The 16,664-nt window shown below is 36.2% G+C and overlaps 1 pseudogene; it reads right to left on the bottom strand.

Annotated features, from left to right (window-relative positions):
* Positions 1-16,115: 16,115 nt before the first annotated feature.
* Positions 16,116-16,664, bottom strand: LOC132419027 (ferritin heavy chain pseudogene; annotated as a pseudogene).

The following is a 16,664-nucleotide window of genomic DNA, read 5'->3' as shown; positions in this document are numbered from 1 at the left end:
AGACAAGATCTCACACAGAAGCATACACATACACATTCACAAAAAGAGGAAAAGGGGAAAAAATCATAGATCTTGCTCTGGAAACCCACCTCCTCAATTTGGGATGATTCGTTGTCTATTCGTGTATTCCACAGATGCAGGGTACATCAAGTTGATTGTGCAGCTTTCATCTGCTGTTTCTGAGGCTGCTGGGAGAGATTTCCCTTTCTTTTCTTTGTTCTCACAGCTCACAGGTGCTCAGCTTTGTATTTGGCCCTGCCTCTGCGTGTAGGTCGCTGGAGGGCGTCTGTTTTTTGCTCAGACAGGACGGGGTTAAAGGAGTCGCTGATTCGGGGCTCTGGCGCACTCAGGCCGGGGGGATGGAGGGGCACTGCGTGCCGGGCGGGCCTGTGGCGGCAGAGGCCGGTGTGACATTGCACCAGCCTGAGGTTCACCGTGCGTTCTCCCGGGGAAGTTGTCCCTGGATTCCGGGAACCTGGCAGTGGCGGGCTGCACAGGCTCCGTGGAAGAGGGGTGTGGATAGTGACCTGTGCTCGTACACAGGCCCCTTGGTGGCGGCAGCAGCAGCCTTAGAGTCTCCCGCCTGGGGTCCTCGCTTTTAGCCGTGGCTTGCGCCTGTCTCTGGAGTTCCTTTAAGCAGCGCTCTTAAACCCCCCTCCTCGCGCACCAGGAAACAAAGAGGGAAGAAAGTCTCTTGCCTCTTCGGCAGGTGCAGACTTTTCCCCAGACTCCCTCCGTGGTGCACTAACCCCTTCAGGCTATGTTCAAGCCGCCAACCCCAGTCCTCTCCCTGCACTCTGACCGAAACCCGAGCCTCAGCTCGCAGCCCCGCCCGCCCCGCCTGGTGAACAGACAAGCCTCTCGGGCTGGTGAGTGCCGGTCAGCACGGATCCTCTGTGCGGGAATCTCCCCACTTTGCCCTCTACACCCCTGTTGCTGTGCACTTCTCCGTGGCCCTGAAGCTCCCCCCTCCGCCTCCCGCAGTCTCTGCCCGCAAAGGGGCTTCCTAGTGTGTGGAAACTTTTCCTCCTTCACAGCTCCCTCTCACTGGTGCAGGTGCCGTCCCTATTCTTTTGTCTCTGTTGTTTCTTTTTTTCTTTTGCCCTACCCAGGTACGTGGGGAGTTTTTTGCCTTTTGGGAGGTCTGAGGTCTTCTGCCAGCCTTCAGTAGGTGTTCTGTAGGAGTTGTTCCATGTGTAGATGTATTTCTGGTGTATCTGTGGGGAGGAAGGTGATCTCCGCGTCTTAATCTTCTGCCATCTTTAAGGTCCCCTCCCCATGTTTAATTTTTGAGTAGCCACTAAAGTATGTTCCACAGCAGCTGCACCAATTTACATTCCCACCAGAAATATATGAAGGTTCCAATTTTTTCACATCTTCATCAACACTTCTTATTTTTTTTAATTATATTTATTCTAGTGGGTATAATGTGGTATCTCACTATGATTTTAATTTGTTTTTCCTTAATGACTAATAATATTGATTATCTTTTCACATGTTTATTGGCCATTTGTATATCGTATTTGTATAAATGTCAAGTACTTTGACCATTTTAACTTGGATTTTTTGTTTTTAACTGTTAACGTAAGGTCTCTTTATATATTCTGGATATTAGACTCTTGACAGATGCATGATTTGCGAATATTTTCTCCCATTCTGTTGTTTGTCTTTTCACTTTCTTGATAGTATCCTTTGAGGGAAAAATGATTTTAATTTGATGAAGTCCAGTTTATCTATTTTTTATTTTGTTTCTCGTGCTTTTGGTGTCATATCTAAAAATTCATTCCGTAATCCAAAGTCAGAAAGCTTACACTTATGTTTTTCCTGAGTCTTATAGCATCAGCTTTCAAATTTATATCTTTAATCCATTTTGAGTTATTTTTGTATATGTTGTAAGGCAGGAGTCCAATTTCATTCTTTTGCATGTGGATATCCAGTTGCCCCAGAACCATTTGTTGAAAAGACTATTCTTTCTTTGTTGAATGATCTTGGTTTTAAGGGGGTGGTATTCAAAACAAGACATTTGATAGTATTGTAGGATACAATCAATAAATTTTCAAGATTTTAAAACTAGGACCTTAAGTAAGTAAGCAAGTAAGTAAGTAATGTGGAAGAGTAATACTGAAGAATAGCAATACATAGACTGTATGAACGTGATTATAACTAGAATTTACTAAGCATGAAATTAAGCATTCATAATGAATCACATATAACTTGTTTCACTGTATATATAAGTAAATCATGTGAGAATATGTTCTGTCCTGACCACCAGCACCGGGTGTTCCAACAGTCATTCACTATTATCTAAATCTCTTTCCTGCCATGAAATTTTATTCCATTCTTCTATGTTGATTGGTCTCATAAAGCTATGTTGATTTTTTGAAGCTGAAATACTTTTCCCCCTCTTAAAGTTCCACTGGTCTTGTTTTACTGCCTCTTATAGGAAGTTTGCAAAGTCATTTCCTTTTCTTTCCAAATTTCTCATACTTTATCTTGTTCCTTTTCTTTTCACTGTTTTCTTTTCTCTTTGTTCTGTGTGCTTCATTTTACTTTCATTCGTCTTTTTTTTTCTATTTCTTTATGCCTGTAATGAATAGGTGAGCAAACCGATTCATTATCCCACATTGTGAAGGTAAAAGATTGACTTTCTAGCAAAGCCATCATAAATAATTGCTTCAGGAAAGAAATTTACCATTTATCATTTTCTGATTCCTGCTTGATCTCAGTCATCCTTAGTCCTCCTAGTGCCAAAGCTGGGACCACTGTTCTCACCTGCAGGCTTAGCCTGGAAACATTGATTTTAGAATATAAGTCTTTAAAAATTGCCATCCTATCACTCTGTGACTCAATATCAAGTTACTCATGCTACTTGTTTGGACCCACAATTATGATCCTTTGGATAAATGCTCTTGTGATTTGTTCACTTTGTCCCCATCTTGCCATTCTGGTAACCCATTTTCATTAATTATTTTCTGAGCCTGAGTCCCTATCTTGGTACCTTGCCTTCTACTTCAGTCTTCTAGGACTGGATTTTTGTTTTGTTTCTGTCCATTTCCCCCTTCTTCCCTGGAGTTCTCCTTTCTGAACTCCAGGACAGTAGCCAAGTCCATGTTAACTTGCTGATGGTCTACTCTGACTTCTGTATTAGCCTCATGAATCCCTTTTTTCTGCTCAGCTGGACTGTTGGGAATTACTATTGTCTTATAAGCAAATAACCTCAAGTTCACCATTCTTAAACTTCAGTGTGCATAGAAATAACCTGTGGTATATATTAGAATTTCAGATTACTGTATTCTATGATCTGAAATTTTGATTCATTATGTTTGAGGAAAAGCACAGGTCTTTTAATATTTAACAAGCTCTTTTGGTGATTCTTATGCCAGTGGTCAGCAGACCATACTTTGAAAAACATTATAACTTACAATTATGGCTCGCCAATGAAATGTTTACTATTATCTATTGCCATATTATTTGGAAGCTACTTCTGAATTGAACTTCACTGAGTCTAAAGGACTGGATCTGTTTTAGCTGCCTGTCATACCTGATGATTTCCACCTGTGAGGTTTGCTGAGACCTAAATGGCTTGTTTCATTTTTTTTTATTTTTGAATTTTTATTGGAGTACAGTTGATTTACAATGTTGTGTTACTTTCAGGTATACAGCAAAGTGAATCAGTTATATATATATATCCACTCTTTCTTAGATTCTTTTCCCATACAGGCCTTTACAGAGTGTTGAGTAGAGTTCCCTGTGCTATACAATAGGTCCTTATTAGTTACTTATTTCATATATAGTAATGTGTATATGTCAATCCCAATCTCCCAATTTTTCCCTCACCCCCTTACCAACTGGTAAGCATAAGGTTTTTTTTATACATCTGTGAGTCTACTTCTATTTTGTAAATAAGTTCATTTGTACCCTTTTTTTTCTTTTAGATTCTACATATAAGTGATAATATATGATATTTTTGTTTCTCTGACTTACTTCTGAATTGAACTTCAGAGTGTAAAGAGCTGTATTCCCTGCCTGTCATTCCTGACGATTTCCACCTGTGAGGTGAGATCTCAATGGATTGTTTCTGCATGCAAACTAAAGATGGGCAGGACCAGGCTCTGATCCTAGAAGTAGGCCCTATATGTGTGGCTTGAAGTTGAAATCACACTTTCCAAGGGTGCATAACAAATGAGCTTGATTTGAGTGTGATTTGTTGGGTGATACTTAGTAGCAGGGCAGAGACAATACTTGTGTTGTCAAGTGATAAGTGGGAATCTGGAAAATATTCAGCATCATGGACATTTGATGGTTTTGGTTGCCCAGCATTAATTTCCTTTTCTTAATTAGTATTTTAATTTCATTATGAGGAATTACCTCTTCTCCATTGCATCTTCTGTAATCAGGTCCCACTTCCTCCCCTAACCAAAGGATGAAATAGTGATCATAATTATGCCAACTTAACACTACTTTCCTGGAATTTCAATCTTGAAGTGAATTGCAAAAAGACAAACAAGTTTGAATCTATTCTATTCCAGCAGAGGGTCCAGTGCATACTCTTTTGCTACAAGAGAATTCCTATTCCTATGGTTACATCTTCTTAGCCTTTAGCTGCCTTTGTTCTTGCTGATTTCTAAACCTGGTTCTCCAGCCTTCGGGTGATTTCTATGAAGAAACAATATGTTTCCAATTAATTTCATTTTGCCTAAGTTAGCCAGATTTACTTCCTGTTGCTTGTAAACAAAGAACTGTAAAGGATATATTCAGGAAGATAAGGCAAAAGGACTGGAAAATTGTAATACAAGCTTGGGGGAAGAGGGTTCTCTGAAGGGAGAGCAACATGTTGGAGGACTCATGTGGGCCCAGAATTTGGACTAAGAATACCAGTTTTAGGGCTGAGAATAAGAGAACTAAGTCTAGATTCTACCTGTCAGTGATAATGTGTTACTAATGTATTGAACAGTGTTGAACCTGCAATTTGAAGTTTTTATACTTATAGAGAGAAGTAGCTGGAAAAGGTAGAGACTGATGGGGCCTGACACACCCCAAAGATCATCTCTAGTTCTAAACCTAGGCCCTGTTAATCATCTTCATCCACTTCTGGAAACCACACTATTCCTGACTACTGAGATACACCTCTAAGAACAAGCAGCATATTGTGAAGATCAAGATAAATACTGGTTCAGACCTTTTAATTTATGCCTTTCCACATGTATATCACATTTAATAATTTTTATTGGTGGGGATGGAAGTAAGGGTAAAGAGGATACAGGTGTTGAAAATTATGTTTATATTTATATCTTGAAAATAAAATTCATTGACATTTCCTAACATGCCATCTTGTTATGGTAGGAAGAGAAGGCAGAGCTAGAGATTGATGAGTCAAACTATGATGGGGTTGTACTTGAGCTGGATAATTTCCACCTGGACAAATAAGAAATGTTCAAGAAAAATGTTTACTTATTCAGCATTAGGAAGTATAAAAATATTCTATATTTGATTCTAAAAATCATATGCAACTCTTCTTTCTACTAAAACTGTGTCTATAATACAATTTTTTCATTTTTAAACTATTTTATTTTACAGGTATTTAGCAGGCAAACTTCTGGAAAGTAATGGTTATAAGCATGACATTTGCAGCATAAAAGACCAGAATTTGAATATCAGTTCTATTATTTACTAATTGTGTAACATTGGAAAAACTGTTTAAACTCTCTGAACCTCAGGTGTTTTTGTTTTAATTTTTAAAATAGTCATAATAATACTTCATAGTCTTGTATAAAATAAAGTAATAATCACAAAGCATCTAGCACTGTGCCTGGAACTTAGTAAGTAGTAAATATATTATTAGTAGCAGTAATAGTTGTAGTTATAAATTGAGAGACTGTATTGATTTGCCAGCATGATAACCTGTCTTTTTTGGAAAGATGATTTTTAACATAAATTTTAAAAAATTGATTAAATATTCATTTTTTAGTTTAATTTGGGTCAGTTTTTTAGGAGACTGATTGTACCAAACTATTAACTGTCAACAACAACTGAGTCAGTCTTTGGTCTCCCAAAAAAGCTGGTTAGTGTCATAGAAGCCCCTGATGGAGCATTCAGCTAGTATCTCAGAAAAAGTTCATGGCTGTCTCTAACTAACTGTCTGTCTCATAACTAATCTAATATAATCTTCATAGCCCTGTGAGATAAATAGGGATATCACCTCATGTTACATAACTGAAGTGCAGAGGGCTTAAAAGACTTGCCCAAGATTACATAGTCTGGAAATGAGTCAAACTCAAATCTTTTGTTTTCAAATCCTGTGTTAATTCCATTATGTTTAGAATATGGTAATTTTTGGTATCATATTATAATGCAAATAAGAGCTGTCAATGTTATTAAAGGAAATGTGGTGGAGAGGGGCAGCAAACCAATATGGATAAATTATTTTAAAAGAATCTTCTTTTTGGTTTTATAGCAGGTTCCATTTGACTGAATTATTCAGTTGAATTGCTTTAATGTTAGTATATCTATAGTGAAGAATCAGTATTAGTAAGAAAGAACATAGTCACACAAATCTAGAGAATGATGATATCTCCTCACGGATCATCTCCCTAGTGATTCTCTACCATAGCTGGCTGCACATTTACAGACCAATAAAATCTGAAATTGGGGAAGGGGCACTGAATATATACTTTTAAAAGCTACCAAGGTGATTCTCATGTGTAACCAGAGTTGATAACCCCTGATTAGCCCAACTCCTTATTTAGCAAAACATGGTGACCTCAAACTAGTGTCTTAACTACTGCATTAAATATAATTAAACATATCTATATTATCCATATTGCTCTTGGAAAATCTTGCACTCAAATTTTTATTGACATTATCACCTATTTTGCTTAAGTATTGACTTTACAAGAGTATGGTCTTGAATTAGCATAGCCCAGCGAAGACATGAAGAAAAGGTCCTTGAAGTTCTATTAACTTTTTGCTCAAAGGGAAGTATGAACTTGCAAGGGAATATGTAAACCAGAATGTTTAGGGAGAGAGGTCACCTCTGCTTTTGGTTGTTGCTTTCCATCAGTTTGAAAGGTGTGGTAATTCATTGGCAGGGTGGAATGGAGTGGCTGTAAATACTTGACCCAGAGGTCAAGATGCGGAAGTTTAAGATATAGCCCTTTTTAGTTTTGATTCATTGTTCAACCTAAAGTAAAGTCTTAGGATATTGGAGGCATATATATTTAAAGATAAGAATAATATACCTTTTAAAGGCCAAGTACAAGTCACTTTTAGATGGTCACCGTTGGAGATTATTCATGCTCTGTTTGGGATAATTAAGAACTGATTCAAAATAGTGCTTTTTATTTGACTTTAAAAATTTTTGTATTTATACTTAAATATAGATGTTTTAAATGCATTAAGAATTCAACTAAAATAATTTAATGCTCCCATCCCAAAGACCTGTTGGGGATATTGGGAAGATACCCAGTTTATCCATCATCATGTTCTGCTCACTCCTTCACTGTAGTCCTTCCATGTTGAGCACAGATAGCTTTGTCATTGGGACCATAGCAGAGGTGTTCTTCTAAAATCGCTCATGTAGCTATAGAGGCTACATGTTTAGGTTTTAATGAGCTTGCCTGTTAGGATGGAAACTGAGACAAACTAGACATGGAGAGAATGAGAGTGTTGTGAGAAAGAGAAAAATTAATAAATACTAAATTGAATAGAAGATCACTGAGTCTCAGATTTGGAAGAAATCTTGAAGTTCATATGATACAATTCTCTACCTCAGGCAGAAATGCTCTCTTCAATATCCTTGTCAAGTGGTTGTCTAATCTTCATTTGAAAACTTCTAGTAATGTGGAACTGCTCTTTGTACAAACCATTTAACATTTAATTAAGGTATCATCCATTTCTAAGAAAGTTTAAAAGCTCTTGTTTGAGTCACAGATAGTAAAATAGAGGTGATAAATGATCAGCTATCATTCTAGTCAATTGGCCAATCACATAAAAAGAGACTATTTCTCTGTATCCCTAGCAAAAAGTCAGCAACACTAGAAATTTGGTATAGCTGACTGGAGTTTGACTAGGCTGTCAAGTGCAAAGTACACTAACTAATAATAAATTTGCAAATTAGTTTGCAGCAATATGCTCCACAATGCAATTATCCCTATCCTTCCTAGTGGAAAGTTACACATATTCATCTGGTTGTCTGCTGTTTTTTTTCTTCTTTCACCCGACCTTGACCTACACTCTGTTAATGGAACAGCTAAAAGTGTTAGTAAATCAGTAGCCAAATTTCTACATCATCAGTTGAAAAAAGATGGGTAACCCAATCTGGAAGCAATTCCTGAAGAGGGTTTCTGAAATGCTTTGAGCAGTAGAAAAATAGTTTTAGCATGTATATCACAACCCAAGGCAAAAATTTTGAAGGTAGTAACACTCATTTAGATATAGATCTGATGTTTTTTAAAACATTCATGTTACATTTCAGTCACAGCATTTCTCTGTCACTGTCACTCTATGTTCTCTGGTACAATGTGAACTTCATTTAAGGTCTATTGCTTGAGCTGTCAAATGTTCACTTTGATGAAGCCTACTCAAAGACCTATTCTGAATCAGTCCAGAGTGACTGTAGGTGACAGTTTGAAAATATAATTGCATGTTTAAAAGTCAAAATTTTCTAAACGATTCAGTTATTTCTTTAATTTTTTTGAATGAAAGATTTTTAAAATTCTATAGTGCTTTACAATTTTCAAAAGTTTCACACACATGATTTCATATAATCCCTAACACCCCTATATTGCTCTTCCCCTCCCTCTCCCCACTGGTAACCAATAGTTTGTTTTATATATCAGTGAGTCTGTTTCTTTTTTGTTTTATTCATTAGTTTGTTTTCTTTTTCAGATACCACATATAAATGATATCATACAGTATTTGTCTTTCTCTGTCTGACTTATTTCATTTAGTATAATGTTATTTCTTTAATATATGTCATTATTAACTGAATTATCTTGTTTTTTATGGAATAATACTTTGTAATTAAAAAATAAATTTCAAAGTAAAATTCATATGGTATTTACTGGAATCTTTTAGTTTCATTACTTTAAATATAAATTTGCTTATTGGTGAAATTTTCTATGAACAGCATAAAAACTGCAATTGCATTATCAATCATTCTATGTTGATTTAGTTTTATTGTGTGTTCAATTTGGATATGGAAGGGTTATTTGTTTACAGAGATATTAAAACTATTGGTCAGGTTTGATTTGGTTCAATGGAAGTATTGCTGTCTTTTCTGTATTATATTCAATGATGTGGTTATACGTTTTGTGGCCATTTCTTGGTTATTCATGCTAACAGAGAGAAGGAATGGCTTAAGTAATCCCAAAATAATTTCTATGTGCCTTTGGAATATGATTTTGAATTTCCATTCTATTATAAGAATTTTATGTTCTGGGAATATTTTTTAAAATAATTATATCACACCTTTATATTTCACCCTGTACTGGCATTTCTTTGCCAGTTCATATATCACTATTGGTAGAGAAAGGCCTTTATATTCTAGCTTCTGCCATCATAAAAATAATGAACTTGGTTAAAAGAGTGACTATTTTTTTTTCATTTTCAAGCAATTGTTGTGCTCCTATTTTGTATTAGGCACTCTGCTAGGTACAATAAGAGACACAGAGATGAAGAAGATATTCCCTTCCTTGAGAGAATCATAGTCAAAAAACAAAGACAATATACATGTATCTATAATGTTTAGAGAAGTACAGAGTGCAGAAGATTTATTTCTAATTTGGGTGAGGATGAAATGGAGCAGAGAAAGACTTTTAAGTAGGGTTCTGAAGGATTAGTAATATCCAAGTATCTGAGTAAGGGAGAAAGTATCTTTCCAGACAAGGGGAAGTTTGAGGCATGTTGGGGATGTGATGAGTAATCACAAAAGGGAGTGATGGCAAATAAGTTTGGAAATATAACTGAAAAACTCATCCATGAGGTAGTTAGAATATGATAAAATTATAGTGGATAGTAATACCACTTGTATGTAAATGAGAGTTGAATATTCTAATAAAAGATGAAAATATTTTACTGAGATGATCTCAACTGTAAATATGTTATATAGATGTATTAATGTTTTATTTTTGATATTTTATGTTATATTTGAGATGCAAGAGAAGTTTCATTTGAAAATGGGCAATAGAAGACCTGAGGAGTTTCGCTGGCACATATATTAAATTTAGTGCAGTTACAGCAATCCAGACAAACTAATGAGGGTATGGAGTGGAAACTTTTGTAATTTCATTAATTAAAAAGAAAGCAATTATTATGTAGCTATTTTATTTATTACAAAATTATATTTAGAAACATTGAGTTTTTTGCAAATTTGTAATAAATTTAATAGACTCATTGAAATTAGGTCACAAAGTGAAACCTGCTCTTGTGAATGAATTGCTGGTCAGAAAATAAGTTCTGCCACTGATGCTCAAGGGGTCTATTTTCCTCCAAGTAAAATGATTGACTTATTTGGCTTTCAGCCCTCAAGTCTGAATTCAGGAATCAGCACAGTCCAGTAGGAAAAGGGCTGAACAAAGATTTAAAGGAATATTTGGCTTAAGTTTCAGTTCTTGTAGAATGTATTTTTTTTTATGACTGTGTTTACACAAGAGATGGATCAAGTTGGGGCCATAAATTTTTTGGGGTTTTGGGGTTTTTTTTTGCGGTACACAGGCCTCTCACTGCGGAGCACAGGCCCTGGATGCGCAGGCTCAGCGGCCATGGCTCATGGGCCTAGCCGCTCCGTGGCATGTGGGATCTTCCCGGACCGGGGCACGAACCCATGTCCCCTGCATCGGCAGGCGGACTCTCAACCACTGCGCCACCAGGGAAGCCCGGGGCCATAAATTTTAATCTAAAGTAACACAATAACAAGTATACCAAGTATGCCAAGTATACCAAACATTTTCCCATAATTCACAAAATAAAAGCTAAAACAACACAAAAGGGAGGAGCTAGTGCAGAAAAGTAGCTCAGCTTTTAGAATGTTTGCATCAGTTATTTAATTAATTAGTAGCAAGCTGTGTTTTCTTAAGGGGAAAACAATTCTGACATAAACATTCTCCACATCTGATTTCAGAAATTTTTGCATGTATAACTTAGTTAAATTATACCTGCCTAATAAGTGATGGCTTTTTGTAATATATGCTGATTGTGATTGGAAATAAAGTTTAAATGTACCAAAGAAATAAACATTATGTTCTTGCTTGAATTTCCCACCTCCCTAGTCAAGTGGAATTTATTCTATATGATATACTTGTTAAACAAAAACTTGAGTGAGAGAAAACATATTTCACATTTGGAGTAGAAATGTCAAGAGACATCCAGTTCTTGGAATTAGGTATTTCCATAACAAAGTAATTAGGGCATAAAAAGTACATTTGTACAAAACATAACAGTTCAGAGTATTTTCATATCAATTTTATTCTCAATTGTTAAGTGTTACTAACACTTTTATTGGATAGGTATGACAAATAAAATTCTTTACATTTTACTGTTGAGGAAACTGGAATTCAGAGAGTTTGCCTTAGACAACTCAGACTAGAATGCACATCTCTTGACAGACTAGAACTTTAAAAAAATTTTTGAAATAATTTCATACTCATATAGAACTTTCAAAAACAGTATGGATTAAATGCTATGTACCTTTCACCCAGCTTCCCCCAATGACATCTTATGTAACTTATATACAATGTCAAACCCATAGTATGACACCCTTTCCTCCCTTTCTTCCTTTATTTATTTTTTGTGTATAGTTCTATAAAATTATCATATGTTGAAATTTGTGTAACCACCATTACAATCAGGATACAGAACTGTTCGATCACCCCAAAGAGATTTCTCTTTATACTTATACTCTCTTCCAAATGTAACCTTTGGCAATTACCAATTTGTCTAGATTCAAGTCCTTTGTCAGATATGTGATTTACAGATACTTTCCCCCAGTCTGTAGCCTGTCTTTTCATTCTCTTCTGAGAGTCTTTCACAGAGCAAAAGTTTCTAATTGTGAAGAGGTACAATTGATCAACTTTACCATTTACAGATTGTTCTTTTGGTGTCGAGTTTACAGACTTGTTGCCTAGTTCTAGATCCTGAAGATTTTCTCTCTTTTTTTAAATTGAAGTACAGTTGATTTACAATATTGTGTTAGTTTTAAGTATACAGCAAAGTGATTTAGATATATATTATATATACAAATACATATTTGTATTTCACATGTTTCCGTTATAGGTTATTACAAGATATTGAATATAATTCCCTGTGCTATACAGTTAATCTTTGTTGCTTACCTATTTTATGTATAGTAGTTTGTATCTGTTAATCCCACACTCTGAATTTATCCCACCCCACCCCCCATTTTGGTAACCACAAGTTTTTTTTCTATGTCTGTGCCTCTGTTTCATATATAGATTCATTTGTATTACTTTTAAGATTCCACATATAAGTGACAGAATATAATATTTGTCTTTATCTGACTTACTTCACTAAGTATGATATTATCTAGCTCCATCCATGTTGCTGCAAATGGCAATATTTCATTCTTTTTTATGGCAGATAAATATTCCAGTGTGTGTGTGTGTGTATGTGTGCATATATATATATTTTATATATATATATATATATATATATATATATATATATATATATATATATATATACATATATCACATCTTCTTAAGCCAATCCTCTGTTGATGGGCACTTGGGTTCTTTCCATGTCTTGGTTATTATAAAGAGTACTGCTATGGACTTCTCTGACAGTCCAGTGGTTAAGACGCCACATTTTCACTACAGGGGGCATGGGTTCGATCCCTGGTCAGGGAAGATCCTGCATGCTGTGCAGTGCAGCCAAAAAAAAAAAATAGTGCTGTGATGAACAATGGAGTGCATGTATCTATTCAAATTAGTGTTTTCATTTTTTCCAGATATGTACCCAGGAGTGGGATTGCTGGATCATATAGTAGCTGTATTTTTAGTTTTTTAAAGGAAACTCCATACTGATTTCCATAACGGCTACACCAATTTACATTCCCACCAAGAGTGTAGGAGGGCATCCTTTCCTCCACACTCTCTCCAGTATTTATTATTTGTAGACTTTTTGAAGATAGCTATTCTGGCCAGTGTGAGGTGATACATCATTGTGATTTTGATTTCCATTTCTCTAATAATTAATGATGCTGAACATCTTTTTATGTGTCCATTGGCCATCTGTATGTCTTCTTTGGAAAAATGTATATTTAGGTCTTCTGTCCATCTTCTGATTGGGTTGTTCATTTTCTCAATATTGAGTTTTATGAGTTGTTTGTATATTTTGGATATTAAGCCCTTGTCAGTTGCATCATTTGCAAATATCAAATATTTTTTCCTATTTTGTAGGTTGTCTTTTTTTTTTTTTTTTTTTTTTTTTTTTTTTGCAGTACGTGGGCCTCTCACTGTTGTGGCCTCTCCCATTGCAGAGCACAGGCTTCAGACGTGCAGGCTCAGCGGCCATGGCTCATGGGCCCAGCCACTCTGTGGCATGTGGGATCTTCCCGGACTGGGGCATGAACCTGTGTCCCTTGCATCGGCATGCAGACTCTCAACCACTGCACCACTAGGGATGCCCTGTCTTTTCATTTTATTGATGGTTTCCTTTGTTCTGAAAAAGTTGTATGTTTGATTGGGTCCCACTTCTTACTTTTGCTTTTATTTCTTTTGCCTTGGGAGACAGATCTAGGAAAATATTGCTACAATTTATACTCAAGAATGTTTTGCCTATGTTCTCTTCTAAGAGTTTTATGGTGTCATGTCTTATATTTAGGTCATTAAATTGTTTTGATTTTATTTTTATATATGGTGTGAGGGAGTGGTCTAATTTCATTGATTTACATGTAACTGTCCAGTTTTCTCAACACCACTTGTTGTAGAGATTGTCTTTTTTCCATTGTATATTATTGCCTCCTTTGACATAGATAGACCACAGGTGAGTGGGTTTATTTCTGGACTCTCTGTTCTGTTCCATTGAGCTATATGTCTGTTTGGGGCCAAAACCATGCTGTTTTGATTACTGTAGTTCTGTAGTATAGTCTGAAGTCTGGAAGGGTTATGCCTCCAGCTTTATTTTTTCCTTATGATTGCTTTGGCAATTCTTGGTCTTTTGTGGTTCCATATAAATTTTAAGATATTTGTTCTATTTATATGTAGAATGTCATGAGTATTTTTTTTTTTTTTTTGCTGTACGTGGGCCTCTCACTGTTGTGGCCTCTCCCATTGCAGAGCACAGGCTCCGGACGCACAGGCTCAGCAGCCATGGTTCACAGGCCCAGCCGCTCCGCGGCACGTGGGATCTTCCCGGACCGGGGCACGAACCCATGTCCCCTGCATCAGCAGGCGGACTCTCAACCACTGCGCCACCAGGGAAGCCCTGTCATAAGTATTTTGATAGGGATTGCATTAAATCTGTAGGTTGCTTTGGGTAGCATGGCCATTTTAACCATATTAATTCTTCCAATCCTAGAGCATGTGATGTCTTTATATTTCTTTGAATCATCTTCAATATACTTTGTCAATGTTTTACTGTTTTCAGCATACAGGTCTTTCACTTCCTTGGTTAAATTTATTCCTAGGTATTTCTTTTTCATGTGATTTTAAATGAGATTTTTGGTTTTTTACCTTCCTTTTCTGAAATTTCATTGTTAGTGTAAAAAGTGTAACAAATTCTTTATATTAACCTTGTATCCTGCAACCTTACTGAATTCATTTATTAGTTCTAATAGATTCTGTATGGAAACTTTAGGGTTTCCTATGTAAAGTATCATGTCATCTACCAATAGTGACAGTCTTACTTCTTCCTTTCAATTTAGATATATATATTTTTCCTTTTTCTTGTCTGATTGCTATGGCTAGGATTTCCAATACTATGTTGAATAGGAGTGGTAAGAGTGGGCATTCTTGCCTCATTCCTAACTTTAATGGGAAGGCTTTCAGTTTTTCACTGTTGAGTATTATGTTGGTTGTGGCTTTGTCATAAATGACTTTTATTATGTGTAGATATGGTCCCTCTATACCCATTTCAGTGAGAGTTTTTATCTAGAATGGATGTTAAATTTTGTCAAATGATTTTACTGCATCTATTGAGATGATTATGTGGCTTTTGTCTTTCCTTTTGTTAATGTGGTATATCACTTTGATTGATTTGCTTATGTTGAACCATCCTTGCAACCTTGGAATGAATCCAACTTGATCATGGTGTATGGTATTTTTTATGTATTGTTTTTGATGTACGATTCTGTTTCCTAATATTTTGTTGAGGATTGTTGCATCTATATTCATTAAAAATAGATGTTGGCCTGTAATTTTCTGTTTTGTAGTGTCTTTTGTTATCAGGGTTATGGTGGCTTCATAGAATGAATATGAGAGCGGTCCCTCCTCTTCAGTTTTTTGTAATAGTTTGAAAAGGATAGCTATAAGTTCTTTGTATGTTTGTTAAAATTCCCCAGTGAAGCCATCCAGTCCTGTACTTTCGTTTGGAGGGAGTTTTTTTGGTTTTTTTTGATTACATATTCTATTTCACTTTTAGTGATCAGTCTGTTCAAAGTGTCTGTCTCCTCTTGACTCAGTATTGGAAAGCTTTCTGTTTCTACAAACTTGTCAACTTCTTCTGGGTTGTCCAACTTGTTGACACATAACGGCTCATAGTATTGTTTTATGATTTTTGTATTTCTGTGGTATCAGTTGTTATTTCTTTTCTTTCATTTTTTTTGAGGGTGTTTCTTCTTGATGAGCCTGGGTAGAGGTATGTTGATTTTGTTTATCTTTTCAAAAAACCATCTCTTGTTTCATTGATCTATTCTATGGTTATTTTGAACTCTATTTTATTTCATCTCTGATCTTTATTATTTCCTTCCTTCTGCTGACTTTAGGTATTTTTTGTGGGGGGAGTACCAAATTACTTTATTTGAAGGAATGGTACTAAGGAAAGAACTTGTAGATATTTTGGTACAACTTATAGAAAAGGTAAAAGTAACCCAAATATGCAGGCACTGCATTGGTGACAAAGGAAGTCACCCCTCTTGCTATGGAAAGCCAACCTAGAGCTTAGCTCTTGTTATCAGTGTTTCCCAGGGTGTGCTTGTCAAAGAAATGCTTTGCCATGCCACATTTGGTGGCCCCCATCTTATGCAAGTTGTTAACATGGTCACCTAATTCTTTGATGGATTTCACCTGCTCCTTCAGGTAATGAGTCTCAATTAAGTCACACAAATGGTGGTCATTTTTGTCAGTGTCCAGCTTGTGCAGTTCCAGTAGCGACTGATTCACACTTTTTTCCAAGTGTAGTGCACATTCCATTGCATGCAGCCCATTCTCCGAGTCATCATGTTCTGGTTTCTTGATATGCTGAAAGAAGATTTCACCACCCAGTTGGTTCTGCAGCTTCATCAGTTTCTCAGCATGTTCCCTCTCAAGAGATTGGAGAAGAAAGCATTTGGTGAAGTTCTTCAAAGTCACATCATCACAGTCAAAATAGTATGACATGGACAGGAAGACGTAGGAGGTATAGAGCTCCACGTTGATCTGGCAGTTGATGGTGGCCTCTGAGTCCTGGTGGTTGTTCTGATGCACCTGCGAGGGGAACATGGTTATCAT

This window comes from Delphinus delphis, chromosome X, assembly GCF_949987515.2.
Source record: "Delphinus delphis chromosome X, mDelDel1.2, whole genome shotgun sequence".
Classification (NCBI taxonomy): domain Eukaryota; kingdom Metazoa; phylum Chordata; class Mammalia; order Artiodactyla; family Delphinidae; genus Delphinus; species Delphinus delphis.
Note: the sequence above shows the minus strand (reverse complement) of the source record. Positions and strands in the feature narration are given on the sequence as shown.